A 17,495-nucleotide genomic window follows, 5' to 3' on the forward strand; every position below is an offset into this window, starting at 1 on the left:
GACCTAAAAATCTACTGGCATAAAGAAACCATTGGTAGATTCTTTACAAGAAGTGCTGCATGAATCTCAGCCCAAGTCAATGTGTCTTTTACAGTGTTCAACATTACAACCTGTCAGCTGATTTCTGCTTCTTTATCCAGTTTTAATCTATCATTTGTGTATTTTCTAGAAAGAGTGCTCCATGTGTTAGATATTACAAACTTGTTTTTGCATATAATTTCCCTTCGTTTTGGTGAAACCATTACAAATTACATACAGGTTTTACTTAATTAATCTTATTCGTGGTGATCAGTTTTAACTTACTTCCTTTGGGATGTCGAAACATTCAACATAATACCAATTCAACAATATATTTAAGGATGATTTATGAATTCACTGCTTCTTTTCATTAGTAGAAATGCATATTTCAGAGACATTTATAATTGTAATGGAAGAGAATAATATTCAAATCACCACTTATTGAATTCTTCAGCTTAAATACTTTGTCACTTAAAATGCAGATCTATAGTAAGAATTGATTACATATTGTCAAAAGGGAAATCAGACATTACATGTTAAACATGTCATTCATGTCATGTAGAAATAAAGTGTAGAACTTGATTGAAATGGGATTTGAAAATGTGAAGTAATACTGAATAAATATTGTTGGTTCATTTCACTGAATAGAAGTTAGTAGTGAAGAAATCATCAACCAAGTACACATCATTACTTTATATAGCTGAAGTGATTGTTCCTTTACTGATCAAATTGCTTACCATGGGCAGTTGTGAATTTTTTTCCTCAGTCTGCTTGATTTGTAATTAATTATCAGTTAAGTACATGATCTCACCCAAGTATGACTTGAGTTCATTGTTTTTTTTTTTTTTTGGGTGGGGGGGGTTAAATGAGCTTTTGATGCATATACATGTATTTGCACATGTATTTAAATATTAAAGTATTGTGAAAATTAATACAGAAAACAAATGATGCTTCAAGTAGCTAGATTTACATAAGATTTTTATAACTAGGAAGTGTACTTGAGTTTTATAAAATTGCGTAACTTTCATCGTTATCTTATGCAACAGATTTTATTTTGTTCGTCAAAACATGTGAGAGAAAATGTCTTTTTATAATTATAAAGATGGTGACAAGCCTATTGGTTTTAAAACATTTTATTTTTTACAACTTATATGTTGCATAATTTTTCTACAAAAATTAATATTCTTCTAAAAATAGCTGAAAACACTGCACTAGTATGAACTTCATGGAGAATTCATTTCATAAATAAGGATTTACAGTACCTTGTTGAAATAGTTAACTTTTCTGAACAACAAAAGCTATATGAGTTGATGTATCTTATGATTAATCTCACCAATGCTTAAATATGAAATAATGTTACCTGACAAGAAGTAAAGGTGCATGTACATTTGTAGCTTACCCCAAAAATTATGAAAAGTAGTAGTATTTTGGTCTATTTCAACAACTTTACAATGTATAAAACAAATAACTAGTAAAGAAATGAAGCATAGCAATATAAAATCATATATTGAAGTATGTACAGTTTGTGGTTCATTGTATTTTATCATGCCTATAAACACGCTGATAATGTGAGGTACTTGTACTGTTAAGTGATTAAACCTGTACAAATTCAATATGGTCTATTATTTCATATTTAAATGTCTGATATCTAGAGCAATCGATGGGATAAAAATTAATGAGATATCACAATGATAGGCCTGAAATAGATTTTATTTCACACCTGGCTAATAAAATTGGTAATGTTTTGGTTCATTGTGATAATTTGTATAGATATTCTTAATTAGCTGTGTGGATCATATACATTATTTTACCACTGGCACAAGCCCACTACATGCATGTACTACCATTTGAAAAAACTACATGCAATAGGCTATACAATGCTAGAAGTTTTGCTGAATGTCACAGAAGGATGCATTCTATATAAAGGCATAGCTCCTTTTCCTTCACTCAACTTTTTCTCTGTGAAAAACTAAGGCCAAGTAATTGTAGCATTTAATGTTTTGAGTTATTTTTGTTAATTATTGTGCTTATATACTTTTTGTATGCTTTCTGTAGTGCTTAAATGTTATAATTTCTGCTCAACTTAAGTGTGAACTATATCAGGGGAAGTTACTCTATCTGAATGTGAAAGTGCAATTCTTCAGAATAATTATCTCCCTTAGAAGAATGGGAAGTCTGTGATTTTTTTTCTGTTCTCTGGTGATTAGTTAGGTTTATCTTGTATCTGTCAATGTGATATCATGGTACTATGTGACTGTATATTAAATGATACAGAATCTTTATAATATACTACTTAACAATTTACACCACACATTTTTTCATCAGTGAGTTTTATGTTTTAAAATAATCTTCTTTTATTTATCATGCCGGTGATGAGAAACTATTACCGTGAAATAAGATAAATTTGTGAGGTTTTCATGATTAGAAACCCTAACAAATGTATACATGTATGTCTTTAGGCTATACATGAATTGGACTGTCAATCTGCTTTTCTTTCTCATTATCTGTTTAGTTTGCTTGAATTTGATGAATGTTTTTGTTCATTTACTTTTAATTTCATTAGTGTATATAAAGTTGGTCAGTGCTTCATTTTATTCAATATTTTAATTGTAGATAGACTTGCAGCTTCTTACGAGTTTTGTGCTATTTTACACTTGTATAATTTTCATATTGTTTTATTTTCTTCATTTTTACTTGTGCAATGTTCATGTATATGAGAAGTTTTTATGAATGGCATACACTTCATTAGTTATTTTGTTCATTCAGTTTTTGGTCTTGTTCCTTTTGGTTTTTAATTAGTTAAGAAGAATGTTGAAAGTGCTTGAAATACTCTTGATAGGGGAGGAATTCACTGTTTAGTTAGAGTTACATGAATATTTTATTCTCTTCTTTTTTCTCTTATCGGTAATTTTTTTTTTTTTTTTTTTTTTTGGAAAGGTGACTTATCTTGATTAAGCAATGGCATTTTGATTTTAGGGCATTCAGGGTTTTGCTGCAAAACTTTTGACGTATGATTGGAAATGGCAAAGCACAATTCAGGCTTCTTTTTTTTTATCAGATTAATAATTCTGTGCAGTTCATATTGAACATTTTCTCAAACAGTAAAAACTTACAACAGCAGATTGAATTTAACGAGTTAAAAAGTGCAGCAAGCCATAAAGAGTCAATTAGGAGGTCTTAATACGGCAGTATCTTCTAATGTCATCTTTAAATCACTGCTTTTATAAAATCTCCTATGATATCCCTTTTTTTCAGATCTCCTCCTATATTAACCTTTAATGTATTAATGAAATAAGAAAAATAAAGATAAGATGATATCCAACCTGCATTTGGCTATTGTGATAAAGCTGTTCAAATTTGTATTAAATGATTGAATTTGTTCAGATTCTTTTACAAGATGATTCAGAATATGTTCCTACCCTAATTGCATGGAGATAAAGGGCTTTATAGACATTTTAGTAACTGATATTTTGTTATGTTTTATGGAATCACACATACCAAAGGAGTTGATTTGTTAATTAAATTTAAATTATATTTATATTAGAATGAATCATATGATCTGTTATTGCTGTCTTGTTTTAAATGTTTTAATCAATGAACTTTAGTTGTTTAACCTGACTAGGTAGATACCCTGGTATTGTTTTCTGTTAGTATGTCTGGCTTCTAAACTGGGCTGAAGTCCAGCTGGTTGTATCACTGTACAACAAGGGAATACAGTCACCAAGAATTAAGTCTGTTCAATATTATTGTTATGTCATCTGGTGATAAGTTTGAAGCTCTGATTTTTTAAGCACAGATTTTATTTATTTGAATACAAATTAACATTATTATTTAAGAATGTGTTTTATGTTCTATAGAGACAGTACTTAGAGATATTTTTTGTGCTCATTATGGTCATGATATAGTTCATCTGTTGCAAAGTCGAGGTTTTAAGATCCTTATGATGGAACAAAATAGGCTGAAATCAAATACACCAATTATTGTGAACATCTAATCAATCACTGTTTTTATTGTGTAGTACTTAAGGCATTGTTATTACCACTACCATCCTGATGATAAGGTCGGATGACAAATGTTAGTGTTGTGATCATTGTTACTGTATCAGTTATCTCTGTTTATTGTTTTTCATTGTGAATAATTCATATCTCAGTTGATAAATAAAATAATCCAACTCAATTGAAAGATAAGCCTATACTTGTAACCGCTAAAAAATGTTGAATATTTGTTTTAGTATTGGTGTTATACCACTTAAAGTTGAAATTTGTCAACATATTTATCTAATTTTGAACATAATTCAGCTCATTTAAAATTCATAATCAGTCTGTCATGTTAATTAGAGACTACATAATTCACAATCTGATGAGCACTTGGTAAGTCTACATTGATCAAGCGAAATTTAGACCATATTGTGCTGAAATAACTTACTGTCTGGTATAACAGAAATATGTGTAGTGTACTTATTTACCCCTCATCTGTTTCATGCCTTTCTTTAATCTACAGCAAATTTGAATAACAATTCCATAATCAGCAGTTACAATTTGTGTATGAAATCATTGTTGATTTTGATTGGTTGTTAATTTTTGAGGCTGCTGTTGATATTATAAGCCTTTCATTGTGCACTCATATTGTACAGAAAAGATAGATAAATATATATATATTATGCTATTACCTGTGTATAAATTTTACAAAGACTTCTTGTGGAAAGTAAACTACATAAAATGTGCTTGTATTTGATTTATGTTCATGCCTATTTTTAGCTCACCTGGCCTTCGCCATGTGAGCTACTGCCATCACTTCGTGTCCGTTGTCGTTAACAATTTTTCAATACTCTTCTCCTCTGACACTACTGGACCAAATGGAACCAAACTTAATAAGAATGTTCCTTGGGGTATCATGCATAGAATTGATGTGGAGATCTTTGATGCATTGAAAACATGGCTGCTGTTACTAAAAATAGAACATAGGGGTCAGACAGTAGTTTTTCACATATACAGTCGAACCTCGATGTGTCTAACTCGGATTAGTCGAAATCTCGGATAACTCGAACTAATTACTAAGTCCCAGCAAAACTCCCCTTACTCCAATACAATTTTACCTCGGATAATTCGAGGTAATCAGTCCCCTCGATAGGACTTCGAGGTTAATTAACCCCGATGTCTCGAAGTCAACTAATTAGTCGGAAAACTGATTGCTTTGTTACAAACCATGATCGAAGTGTGTTTTAACAACAATTAGCGTGGCTTTTAAAATCGATTTGTTGACACTCTTTATAGTTGGGTTTGTTTATTTAATTAATTAAAAATTGCGCGTTTTTAAAAGAAACGAATTTTTAAATTATTGATAACACGTCGGGATTTACACTAATAGTGATATCGGATAGTTTTGATATTTTGAAAAATACAGATGAATTGTAATGGTATCTGACTATTTAATGAAACATCAAACAGACGATAGTAAGGGTATTTCCAACGACTACATTCGTTTCACTAATGAATTTGAAATTTTATCGTAATATTGTAGAGCACATTGTTTGACGATACTCCTGATTGTGAATCAAACAAAGCAGCATGTTATGAACTATTACGTTTCTGATATAGAATAAATAAAAAAAAAGATCACTAAAACACTTGGTGCCGTTCAGTATTTCAAACATGATATACAAAAAAAAATATCTTCCGATATGAAACGTTTGACATTACGAAGTACCGTGTAAAGTGAAGTACATGTGCATGTACAAGTACTACAAATGATGTAAATACAGAAACAATCATGGACCAAACTACTAGTATTTCCGGTTTATCCTCGACCTCGGATTACTCGAACATTTGTGCATGGTACCTACGACTCCGACTTAATGAGGTTCGACTGTATCTCCAAAACTGTTAGGTTTAGCCAAATTCTGACATGAGGTATAAATGTTCAGCATGATGAGATCTATCTGTGGTCAAATATTCATTTAAATCGGTTAAACCATGTTAGAGTTATTGCCCCTTTTCGACTTTTTTTTGCTATTTTTAATGTTATTTCTTTCAAAAATCTTCTCCTCTGACACTACTTCACCAATTGGAACCAAATTTGGTATGAATGTTCCTTAGTGTATTTTTCATAGATCCGTTATAGGGATTTTTGATCCATGGAAAAAGATAACCGCTGTTACTAAAAATAGAACAAAGGGGTCAGTCAGAAGTTTTTTTCATATATTTCCAATACCGTTAGGTTAAGCAATGTTCTTTCAATTGGTAAAATGGTCCTTATTATAAGGCCTACAAAAGTGTCCAGGGATCAAAGTTGTCAGATGACTCATTGTAGGAGTTGCTGTCCTTGAAAGGGCGAAAAATGATGGGTTTTTTTTTCAGTTCCCAGCCAATGTCTTGAAAGTATATTAGATAGAAACTTTCAAATGCTGAAATGATCCTTATGATAAGTCCTTCCACTAGTTAAATTTATTGCCATTGAAAGACCAAATTTAACCAGGTGAGCGATTTAGGCTGCACTTAGCCTCTTGTCAATTTAGATCGATGATCAGAACTGATATAGCAGTCGCCAGAGCCTTTAGATTGGTAAAGCCTAATAACATCTGCAAATATCTTACACTACCGCAGGAAAATAGTCCCATTGTTATACCCCACTAAGGTTCAAATGCAGATAGTTCGGTCGACTTAATAGGTATTTCTAATATATCAAATTCTATGTTATTTACGCCAATAAACAACTTTTACTGGGAACTAATTGTGCTGATTAATTTGGTTTGTATTAACCACGATCCAATTAATAACAGTTGACTTCTAACCTCTTACCAGTACCTGTTTATTTCTATGCATTTACACGAAGGTGTAATACCACGATTTCGGGAACCAGCCGCCTGCACACAAAGGAAAGTAGTTCGTAATGACACGAAGTAGTCCCATTATTGCACCATATCATTCTCCTAGTTGGTAGAGGTATACAAACTTGGTGTAATCTGAAATCTGAATGAACCAGCAGTAATCTTACAAACTTCATTTTCAATATTCAATGTAGGGTGAAAAAAATCATATCCCACTTTACCGTTCTCATGAGGCACGTAAGGTATGTTTATTTTCATGAAAGATAAGGTAAAGGGTGACCATCATAATGAAACAGCTCTATCACCATCTGTACTGCATGATGTAAAAAAATGAGGCTTATAAATAGCTGGATTAAACATGTAAAGTAATGGAGACCAGAAATAGTGGTATGGCACCAGAAACCAGTATTTCAGTGTCGATATAATTAAGTTGCCTATTTGTTTTTAGAAGCATGAAATAAAAATTTGATGCTTAGCTAGAAATGATAACCCTGAGAAATTATTAGTAGTTATCAATCATTGAATTAAAATATAAGAGGAATGCTGTGTACCAATTGGAGGAGCTGTCTTCAGATTTTTTATGCAGGCCCTTGCGGATAAAAGGGGCATTGGAGTGGTAACGAACAAGAAACTTGTTTAAAGAAGGGATTTCATGCTATTATTTGCCACTTATCTTTTGTCCATAACCCCCGAAACCATCCTGATGTATTTTTATTACAATTACTGCCTCGTGAATTCAGAAACCCTAATCAGACAAATAAAAATGAAACTTTGCATAGGTGATGCCATAGGAATTTCGATTATGAATTCTCGGGAATTGTGTCATATTTTGGTCTTGTGTTCTTAGTTTTTGCAATAATCATTCTATCTGGCTATTTTGGCCATGTGTTTGTTAATATAATAGAGCTGTAGGTGCCCCAGGGCCTTAAAAGTGCATGGCAAATGTTTCCTGCACCAGACAAGATTGACACAAATACATTCTAAGACTTTATCGTTAATGTATGTGTGTCTGGAAATAGGTGCCCAGAAACTAAGCGCTTTTACATGACACATAGGCGTCTATGGATTAACTTGTAGCACTTGAGCTAGAAAGCTTATCAACGGGGAAATGTAGCTAGTTTAGAGGAACGTGTATCATTTATCTCAATGATTGTGGCTTTATTTTGAATGATTTAACAGTTTCGACCTGGACGTCGATAAATTGAATTTCCACCTGAAAATTTAAAAACTGGGAATGGCCAACTAACAGTGTGTAGTTCAAATATGCATTATACCGGAGAGCTATGTGTTCATTCATTTAGGTGTTCCATGGAAACCAATATTAAATACTTCGTAATCAGAATTGTGATTTTAAGAATAAAACAACGAGTTCAACGTGAACCATTTATAAAAATAAGCTTGTGTACAATACGTTTGAATTCGATCCACGCACGATTGACGATGATTTTAGGCGTAAAATTCTTACGATCGATATAAATTGATTCAGTTCATGGGTACTTTGATTATCTTTTGGTATAGTTTCTTCATTTTATTAACATTGAAATAAGAGACTCATGCTTTATGTAAAATAATGTGTCAGATTAGCACAAAACAGAGTCTGTTCGAAATTCTTGTCCCGAGTTATTTGCCAAAATCCACAGGCCCTCGGGACCAGGATTTTTTTAATCACAAAAATATCATTAAATCATTTTGTTTCCATATTTGAGGAAACTGAAAAAAATGTGTGTGTTCTCAGACATGTCCGCTTGCTATTTAATGCTGTTTATACTATAATACCTAGTCTTTCGTCTATCTCCTTCATAAACAGAATTAATAGCAAGAGGACATGTCTGAGAATACATATACTACTCAAACAAAATGAAACAAAATGATTTAATGATATTTTTGTGATTAAAAAAAAACCGGGTCCCAAGGGCCTGTGCCAAAATCGTAAAACCAATGTCAATCTGTCATGGAAAGCCTTGATTGAAATTTTGGTTTTAGTGTGCAGCTTTAGGGACATGTCTTTGATCCTATAGACACTCATGTAGGACAGCTTATCTTTGAAAAAAATAATTTCAGAAGTTACATGCTTCCGGTTTGGATAAAATAAAACTGTCCATCATCTCATAGACCAAAATTTGTAGACCTGTGCAGGTCCGGGTGTCAAAAGAATAGGCCTGCAACAGCGCTAAGCTTGTCGTAAAAGACGACTAAATAGTGCTCACAACCTTAGCCGGGGGCTAGGGCGCTCTGCCCACAGAGCAACTGGTTTGTGTGCCCCTGGTGGTGGAATGGGGTACCCCTGGTATGTTACATGCTGGGGTTTTCAGGCTGTAATACGGAAAACCTGACCGCAAACCATAGTGGTGCACCGTGTTGGGAAAGATGCCACGTTCCTCGTTCGTAAAAAAACCCTACTGTGGTATTCTCCCGGAGTAGGAACCATAGTACTCCGCCACAGAAGGCTAAATTGCCCGACCCTACTCGCCTCTCCCTATTTCCAGTGGCAATCAAAATTTCTCGACCCCATTATCCTTGTGTCCCATCCCATTTTTCATTTCATCATCATTTCATGTTCATTTTATCATCCACTTCATGTTCATCGCCTGAATATAGCTGAAATATCGCTGCTCGGGCGTTAAACCCCAACAAACAAACAAACAAACAAAATTTTTAATGTGACTGTGACGTCATCTATCTTTTAGAATGATTTACCAGTAGCATTTTTTAATACCAAAATTAAATTATGAGGAATGACTTGTTATATTTGTCAGTCTGCTTGAAATAATCTCAATGCCCGTGGTGCACAGTAAAAAATAATCTGCTACGCAGGTTATTTAGTGTGCACCACGTGATTTAGGTTATTTCTTCATTGACCGAAAACATTGAACAGTCATTCGTAAGTGGCCTAGATTATATTATCAATAAGTGAGAACTTAAGTACCAGTCCATATAAAATTCATACACTGTCCATATTAAAGTGATTCATGGTGAAAAAAAACCCACCGAACAAACAATGCTTTTTTTTCAATCTATATGTGCTATATTTCACGTATCAGTTTTCCTTTCCATCAAATCATACATTTATCTCCCACTAAAATCAACCAAATCGAACAAACTCAAGAACGATAACTCTTGCAAAGTGCTAATTTCATGTGTACACAATCTATATAAATTTTATCTCATAAGCGCAATATCCAAATGAAAAACTAAGATTGGTTATGTGGTCTGTAACTGATTCTGAATAAGAAATAAAAGTGAATTCGGTGGGTTTTTGACATGCATGAATCACCTCTTCTGATTTTTATAAAGACAGGTACTTAAGACCATTCTTAAGGGAACTAATATTAACGCTGAGTCTATCAAAAACATGAAATAAAAAATAACAACGCAGTAAAGAAAATCAATGAAGGGCTTCGTCCTGATGAACTTCTTCCGCACACGAGTTAAATCCTGAAGCGTTCTTGGGTCGAGTGAACTGATTACCCTATTTATTATATAGATGTTCTCCATAATTTATCGATATTTTCAACATTAATTTTTAATTCTGTGATTGGCGGATTGATATTAAATTTGTAACGTTTTGGCGGGAGAAAGCACAAGAGTGAAATTACCGAATTTATTTCACAGTGTGAATTATAGAAATTAATTACACTGGGATCATTCGATACACTGCTATCTATATAATAATAAAGTTTAATTTGACTTCTATTGTTGGAGTTGGCTAAGAAAAAGGCTGAAATATGTGTACCAAAACCTTATGAAACCATATAACACTCGGATGACATTCAACTTTTAGTAATAGACAAATTGTATACCTCACAGAATCTATTGTCACTTATAATTACCACCTCTCAGTTACGTGGAGAATAACACGTCTTGTTGATGACTTCCAAGTTATATAAAATGTAGATTATGTGAAACTGGGAAATAATGATACATGTATACACCACAGGTGGTGAAATATTCAAATTCACGTACGTCACAAAGACCTCTCTGGTAAAAAAATGATCTGATACTGTTCTCCGTGTCGATATCATCCGTAAACTATTTTTTTAAATTGGTTGTTTAATGGTATCCCCATGTCTTCATTGGTGTTCATTAACTTTATTTACAATAACTTGTGTAAGATTATTCGATCTTTTTATAAGACTCCGTTAACTTTAGTTTACGATAACCTAAGTAAAATTTATCTCATTTTTTTTTAATTTAAACACATTGTTCCAGAGACATTGTGGGAGGCCCTATAATTTTTTTTGGAATGGCCATGTGAGCTATTGCCATCACTTGCTTCTGTTGTCGCCATGAACATTTTTTGAAAACTCTCCTCTGACACTACTGGACCAATTTTGCATGAATGTTCATTGGGGTATTTTGCATAAAACTGATGTGGGCATTTTGATCCGTCGAAAAATATGCCCGTCATTACTAAAATATGGAACATAGGAGTCAGAATTTTCTTGTGTATATATCTCCAAAACCATTAGGTTAAGCATAATTCTGACATAAGAACAAGTCTGAATTGCTTATCTTGCAAACCATGCCTTTTAACTAAGTAAGTAAAGGTATCATGCTTTGTTGCCACGTTTGACAAAAAGTTGCTGAAAAAGAGCATATATTGATGAATTCTGTAGGTTCAAAAGAATACCTAAGGCACTGTAAAATGTTGGAAATGCCTTCAAAGCTTTTTTTAGAACCTCTGGGAAAAATTGGGCGGAGGTCCCCCCTATGCCCTGTTATTCCACTAGGACTAAAAGGGGCATTAGCCCAATATACATTTGCAGAAAAAGAACATAAAATTAAGTTAAACCATAAAAATAAGCGGGAAAATGGCCACCCAGAACAATCTTTCGATATCACCATTCAACTTAAAACACATATATGCTTTCTAAAGAAACCAATAATCATTGGAATCAGAGCAACTGATGAAAATGGTTGCAAAAAGGCATCCATTTTTGTGTTTTGGATATTGGCGAAGTTCCGTCTTCTGGTGAACAATATTACTCTCCATCAGGGGCCATAACTCCTACGAAGACAACAAATCATTTTGGAAATTTCTGCGAAGTTCCGTCTTCTGGTGAACAATATTACTCTCCATCAGAAATTTGCTAAATTCAACGTTTTTGAGTTACTCGCAAAAAAAAATTGTATTTAGACCACTATGTTCTATTTTTAGTAACAGTGGCCACGTTTTACCAACTTTAATTCAATTCCGTACTGTAGACCTGAGAAGATTTTTGAAAGTAATAACATGAAAAACGGCAATAAACATCCAAAAATGGCAATAACTCCAACATGGGTCAACAGATTTTCACCAAAATTACATCACAGATAGATCTCATCATGGTGAACACTTTCACCCGAGTCAAAATTTGGTTAAACCTAACGGTTTTGGATATTTATGCAAAAAACTGCTGTCTGACCCCTATGTTTTATTTTTAGTAACGACGACCATATTTTCGAAAAATCCAAACGGTCATTTTGTGCGGGATGCTCTAAGAAACAAACATAAAAAGTTTCATACAAATCCATTCAGTAGTTTCAGAGGAGAAGTAGTTTGAAGAACCGTTAACGACAACGACAGAATACGAAAAACGCCAAGTGATGGCAAGTAAAATGTGTTCAGCATGATGTGATTTATCTGTGGTCAAATATTTGCTTAAATCTGTTCAGACAAAGGTCTTTGATGAACACACGTAAAACAGAATTGTGTTGACTTTGGGCTAGTGTGGACACAATACAAGTATTTTGGCAGACTTACAACTGATTATAGACACAACAACTGGTTTAGACACAATATTGCAAAATATTACAGGTGAAAGTTCTGCTTTAAGGGTGGTCACTAAATGATCAATGCTAGATATCTGATAAAAAAATACAGGCATGGGTTTTCAAGAGGAATCCAATTAAAAATTGGACCAAAAATAACAAAGTTGATTTTTTTATGTGGCCCACTTTGACCTTTCATTTATACTGAGAGGTATCTGAAATCTGCTTGAAATATACAGGCAGCGTAAATAAACTAGCAAAAGAAATTTCCAAATCAGACCAAATTGAAATAAGGTGATTTTTTTTAGTTGCGGCCTAATGTCATACTCCTATACAGTGTATGTTAAGTCTATTTTGTAAAAAAAACTCTTAAAACAGAATTTCAAAATGAACATATATTGACAACATCAAGTTCAGATTTCTGTCAATTCTGATTACAATACCTTTTTCTCCCTTTTTGCCCCTTGTTTACAATAGGGCAAAAATCTCTATAAAATATATAGGTAGGATCAATGTGTTAAAATTTCAAAAAGATCTGGTAAGTTTTACTATAAGATATCAAAAGTTAACCGACAACAATATCAATCATTTTTTTCAGTCATATAACTACAGGTTCTAAAGAGCCTCATTAACTCACATGGTTATTGCAAAAATCTTCTCTGACCTTACATGAACAATTGGACTCAAATATGATATGAATGTTCTTAGGGATATTCTGAATTGAACTGATTTTGGGATTCTTTGTAAAAGCAGCCATATTTTTTCATGGATAAAATATCACAACGCTCACACCTAAGGAACAATCATATAAATTTTCATTGAATTCTTTCTTGTATTTTGTCTCACAGGAGAAGATATTTGGAAGTATAAGACCAAAAATTGCCCCCCCCTCCAAATCTCCAAAACAGACATTATCATAGGTTAATAGATTTTCATAAAAATTTGATAATAAATGGATCTCTCCATGCTGAACACGTTCACCCATGTCAGATTTGGCTAAACCTAACGGTTTACGAAATATATCCCAAAACTTGTTGTCTGACCCCAGTGTTGTTTTAGCAACAGTGGCCAATTTTTTTCGTGTATCAAAAATCCAAATTGCATTTTGCGCAGGATCCTCTAAAAAAAACAATCATACCTGCATTTAATTCTTTCCAGTAGTTTCTGAGGAGAAGATTTTTGAAAGTAATAACATTATAAATAACAAAAAATATGACCAAAAAGGGCAACGACTCCATCATGGGTAAACATATTTGAAGAAAGTTTGATAACAATTACATAAATCTCATCACGCTCAAAACTTTTACGCTATGTCAGAATTTGGCTATAAATCTAATGTTTTTTGGAGGTATATGCGAAAAACTGCTCCCAAGTCCTAAGTTCTATTTTTAGTTCATTTGTCCGAAATCAATGTGATCTATTGCAATCATTTGGCGTCCGTCGTTGTAGTCGTTAACAATTTTCCAAAACTCTTTTCCGCTTACACTACTTAACGAATTAGAACCAAAGTATGTATGAATGTCCCTTGAGGTATTCTGCATAGAAGTGATGTGGGGATTTTTGATCCGTTGACAAACATGGCCGCCATTACTAAAAATAGAACATAGAGTCAGATAGAAGACTTTCGCATATATCCCCACACCGTAAGGTTTATTCAAATTCTGTCATGGGTTAAAAGTGTTCAGCATGATGAGATCTATCTGTGGTCAATATTTTGTTTTAATTTGGTAACCCATGTTGAAGTTATTACAAAAATTCTCTCTGACCTTACATGAAAGAGTAATTAAGGGAACCAAGGTTATAGCGGTACAATTGGACCCAAATATGGTATGAATGTTCTTAAGGATATTCTGAATTGAAATGATTTTGGGATTTTTGATCCGTTGAAAAATATGACTGCCGTTACTAAAAATAGAAGTCGGACAGAAGATTTTCATATACATCCACAAAATCATCAGGTCTAGCCAAATTCTGACATAGGGGTAAAAGTGTTCGGCATGACGAGATCTGTCTTTGGTCAAATTTTCGTTTTGACCAATTAGAACCAAACTTAATATGAATATTTCTTAGGGTATTCTGCATGACCTGAATTCGGAATTTTTCAACCGTCTGTTACTTAAAATAAAACAAAGGGGTCAGTCAGAGGTTTTTCTCTTATATCTCAAAAACCGTTAGGTTTAGCCCAAGTCTTTCAGTTGTCGATATGATCCTATGTGTAAGGCCTACAAACAGGCGCGTAGCTGAGGCCAAATTGAAGTGTAGGCAAAATTACGGCAGGGGGTCGAATCTCCGCGGAGATAGCGTTTTAGAGCATCATTTATGCCTCTCCTGGATGTATTTTATCACAAAAAAAAAGAAAAAAAATGGCAAAATTAAGTGCAGGCAAAAGCTTTTTTGCCTAACGGCAGCTATGCGCCTGACAAAAGTCTACAGTTGTCGGGCGACTCCTGGTTAGTTATTGTCCTTGTAAAGTGAATTATTTTTTAGTTTTCAGCCTGTGTCTTTAAAAAAAAAACTATGATAAATAGACAGAATCTTTCAATGGCTGAAATGATCCCCAGACAGCTCATTATTAGAGTTATTGCCCTTGAAAGGCAAAAATTTAACCATGTGAGCGATTCAGACTCCTGGGAGCCTCTTGTTAGCAACTACAGCCATGTTTGTTTATGGATCAAAAACCTCCATATCAGTTCTAGGCAGAATACCCTTAGAAACATTCATACAATGTTAGGTTCTAATTGGTTCGGTAATGTCAGAGAAGAGTTATAAATCAAAGACTGAAGTCTTCAAAGACGCTAATCGTCGAATATTCTCTGCGACTGATTTTGGCCTACTTTGAACATCCAAAATGGCACGAATGCGATGTACTCTAAAATCGAGTGACTTCTGCTAGAATCTTGGTTCCCTTTATACGAGTACTCTTTTGTAATCATGATGACCCGAATGTTTTCAATCAAAACAACGAGTTACCAGGAACCAGATTAAACACTGGCAATGGCTTTATATAGATGTCAGGGCCCTGATAATGTACGAGACCTATATAGTAAATTGTACGAGCTCCTGTATTTGAATCGGAAACTGGGTAATATTACATAAATTCAATGCTAACCGATCATTTCATCTTTTAATGTAAACTTCCCGTTCTCATAAAGGCAAAGAAACACAGACATCTGTATATTTTTTTTTGAAAGAGGTACATTTTAGCGGTCTTTGAGTCGTTTATGATATTGACGTTACTAGATTGGAACCAGATTAAACAGCTGGCAATGAATATTTATAAATATCGGGGCCCTGCTAATGTATATAACCTATATACCCCTGTGCATGAATCGACAACTGGGTAATGTTCAATGCTAACCGATCATTTCATGTAAACTTCTCGTTCTCATTCAAGCAAGCAAGAAAACACGTGTATGACATTTAAGAGGTACATCGTTATCTTGTAGGAAGCTAGATCTACATGTATGACGCAATGGCGGTAAACATGGCGTAGATCTGCAGCATGAAGTGGAGTAGTAGTATAAAATTATGCGAATATTTAGAAGTTGGTGAAATTCTTATCCTGTGGTAAATGTTTAATCACAATAAAAATTCAAAGCTAAGTGATAATGAGTGGTTTGTTCATACTTGCCCCAAATTGTTCTGGGTTCGACCTATGTGGATGTATCAAACTGCACCCTCCATAGCGCCTTCTTTGTATGAACTTTTTCTGTCACCTAATTTTAATTGTCAAAGATCATTTGCGACTGAAGGACTCCATTTTATAATGCAGTTCTAATTTCCATAGAACAAAATTACAAGTGAATAGCTTATAAATACTGGAACGTAAATATGCTAACTGTTAGATATTATATAACAACTTAGTGTTTTACGCATACACAAAGCTTTATCCATAGAATAAGGACAGTTTGGCATCACAGTTTGCCGAGCTATGTAGGATTATATAAGAGTATTTTAGAAATATGTAATTAGTTATTTGATTCAACTGCTATCTTTTCAGTAACAGTTTCATTAATTGATTTTGTCAATGAAATTCGCCTAAACCTTAATCTAGAAATTGTTTCCTCTCACCATAATGGGGAACTACCATTTAATTTTTTTGAGGGGGAGCCAAACTTCTCAAGAAAAAAAGCAGGACATGCCATACCAAAACAACAAAAAGGCATGGTCAATTAACAATGCCCTAATGTTTTACAGTTCATATTAAAAAAAATAACTTTTGGCTCTTTGCATCACAGAAAAAAATGCAGGGCCTTTATTTTCTCAAAACTAGGCTACATTGAGATGGAAATCATCTCTACAGACCCCACATTACATTAAAAAGTGAATTATGAACATTTTGGAGGTTCAAAATTATACAGAAAATTTTAACTGATCTACCCTCATGCAAATTAACAAATGCATATGCCAAATGATGACAAAGTTACAGCCCAGACATGAATTTGTATTGCAAAATCATTAATTTGTCTTTCAGGTCAACCATAGCACACAACACAATTTTTTAGCTGATCTACCCTCATGCACATCTACATATGATGCCAAACCTTCCTTTAAAATTTTATCAAAATCCCATAAAAATCCCTGGAGTCGTTTAGGAGTTGTGCTGACAAGATTGAAGTCCTCTGACAGTAACTATATTCCTTTATGTGTATATACACGATTCCCAACCTTCCTTTAAATTTTCCCTTGAGCTGTTTTGGAGTTTTTAACATGTACTGATCGTCCTAACTTTCTAATTACAATTTAAAATAAGAAAATCTACATCAAAATATATGTAAAAACATTAAGGCTTTTTCATGATAAAATGTATAGGGGACAGCATCTTAGTATGGATGGGGGTATTTCTAGGCATAAATAGTAATGCTTTGTTGTGAATATTTAATTTTAATTCTATGGGTGG

The sequence above is a fragment of the Perna viridis genome, chromosome 6, assembly GCF_037379345.1.
Source record: "Perna viridis isolate PV_CMFRI_1.1 ecotype Kerala chromosome 6, ASM3737934v1, whole genome shotgun sequence".
Classification (NCBI taxonomy): Eukaryota; Metazoa; Mollusca; class Bivalvia; order Mytilida; family Mytilidae; genus Perna; species Perna viridis.